Source organism: Mandrillus leucophaeus, unplaced genomic scaffold (genome assembly GCF_000951045.1).
Source record: "Mandrillus leucophaeus isolate KB7577 unplaced genomic scaffold, Mleu.le_1.0 Scaffold22, whole genome shotgun sequence".
Classification (NCBI taxonomy): domain Eukaryota; kingdom Metazoa; phylum Chordata; class Mammalia; order Primates; family Cercopithecidae; genus Mandrillus; species Mandrillus leucophaeus.
Window position 1 is genome coordinate 742,441 of NW_012102254.1, and position 2,322 is coordinate 744,762.

The 2,322-nt window shown below is 39.5% G+C and overlaps 1 protein-coding gene across 2 annotated transcripts in view; it reads left to right on the forward strand.

Annotated features, from left to right (window-relative positions):
• The window catches only part of RHOA (ras homolog family member A), a 73,083-nt gene that overhangs the window by 1,736 nt on the left and 69,025 nt on the right, over positions 1-2,322 (forward strand). The window lies entirely within an intron of this gene.

Below are 2,322 nucleotides of genomic sequence, written 5' to 3' on the forward strand. Positions count from 1 at the left end.
GACCGCGCAGTGTGGCCGGCTGCTGAAAGCGCGCGTGGCTGTCGGAGTTGAAATGGGAAAGAAACTCTTTACAACTCCATTTTGCTTTTTACGTTTACCGAGAAACGTGAATCACTGTTTTATATTGATTAAAGTCCAGTTACACTTTGGGTAGGTTTTCTTTTAATGCAGATATGTTGGAGACTGTGTAAGTAAGTAAAAGATTGTATTGAAAGCTTAGAGGTATGATCTACGGCCATACCACCCCGAACGCGCCCTAACTCGTCTGAAAGCTTTGGGGTCTGTATTGAGTGGAAAAGGGGTATTTTCCAGTTGAAAAAAAAAACAAAACCACAAAACTGTAAATGATTTAAGCGATGTTGCATGAAAACAGATGCAATATTGGTTAGTCTAAGTCGCTGTATTGATTAGGAATCACCTAAGCATCTGTACCTTAGTTACTGATTGGATCTACAGTTGCAGATCGTCTTCATTGAATAGCGCTATTTGCATCCAAGTTGATTTGTTCGCAAACCTTGTTTAGTAGTTTACGGTGGAAAACTGGAATCTTTTTTACCTCAAAGTTGGTTCCACTTGTGTTTTTTAATAGTTTTGATTTTAAATTTTTACCTCTGTTGACTTGTTTGGTTCTTTTTGTCTTGAGGAAAGTCTTTTAAAATAAACGTTTCTTGCAGGTGTGTAAGTAGATTATATTTCACTCTGCCTTCCTGAAGGAGAAAAACAGAAAAACTGAAAAACTTCCATAATTTAAAATGTGTGTGATGAGAATTTTTCAACCACTTAGTATCACCCAGATGTGTAGTGTGTATGTACCATGTGGATGATTGTCACCTTGAGATGTGGCTAAATAGGCGGAGATACTGTTTTGAGCGTTTGGCACAAGTGACATTGGACTGAAAAAAGACTAGTTTTTAATTGTAAAGGATGACTTATTGAAGGATCTCTGGATAACTTGTCTTAATTGGTTCCATCTAATTTTGTGGAGCACTGATGGCTCTTGGGGACATTAAATATATAAGGTGCACCTTGGTTTGAGTTAAAGTCTAATGCTAGATTTATTCTCTCTGTTGTAAAAATCTGCGTTGCAGGGAAGGAGAGAGTAGGAATAATGTATAGTTCCTGAATTTTAGATCTAAGAGGAATCTTTCAGGTGTGGTTGTCTAACCCCATTTGCAGATGAGCAAACTGAGTCCCAGAGACTTAAGTAAATTTCCCAGGATTATCTATCTAGTCAGAAGCAGACCAGAACTGTCTGCTCTGTTAAGGTATTCTCCATTTACTCCCAAACATCTGACCTCTAGAGTCAGCTAAAATTCAGGACTTCCAGCTTATTCCATTGTTTCTTCTTTTAAACCTTGTTGATGGTGAATAGTTTGGGAGAATCTGAAAAATTCATTTGCCAAAAAAAATTCAGTTCATTAGCTTACATAGCACTCTCCCTTTGTTAACTGGATGGTCCTGCCTTCAATTGAGGGAGCTAGATGAATGTACAAGGGTCCCTGGCTGACCTAATCATGGCTTTAAGTGTTCGGATTTTTTTTTTTTTTTAAAGGGTCCAACTTCTAGAGCAAGGCCTACACTTTTACTGCTTCAAAACCAAGATATTTAGGTCAGGCTAACATATTTTTAGGTAACTGTGGGCACTTTTGACTATTAATTTGGGGTACTGCATGTGTCAAGTAAACAATTCCCTGTGCACATGTATGTGGTGGTGGTGGTGGAGTATTTTTGTAGTCTTGATTTCTTTCCATTTGTCAGTTAACTCCTTTTTAAAAGTTTATTCTGGTCATATAGGGGTGTAAGTTATTAGGAGAGTTAAAAAGAGGTAGCTCTTCAAGTGTTTCTTGTCCATGGGGTGGAGCCCTGCAGTGACGGGAGAAGGTGCTAGTTTGCGTCTTCTTAATTGTCTTAGAGCGCTGAAAGATTTATGTTAACTCTGAAAGACTGATAGTTCAGCTTCTAAGAGAGCTAATTTGAGCCTGCTGTAGACAGCACCTTGGGTTTAATTGCATTATGGTTACTAGTGATTATGATAAATAGTACATAGTCACTGGATTTTAAAATTGGCCATATACTTTTATTTTTATTTTTGAAATGGAGTCTCACTCTGTTGCCTAGGCTGGAGTGCAGTGGCGCGATCTCAGCTCACTGCATCGTCTGCCTCCTGGGTTCAAGCGATTCTCCTGCCTCAGCCCCTGGAGTAGCTGGGACTACGAGCACCAGCCACCGTTCCTGGCTAATTTTTGTATTTTTAGTAGAGACGGGGTTTCACCATGTTGGCCAGGCTGGTCTTGAACTCCTGACCTCAGGTGATCACCCACC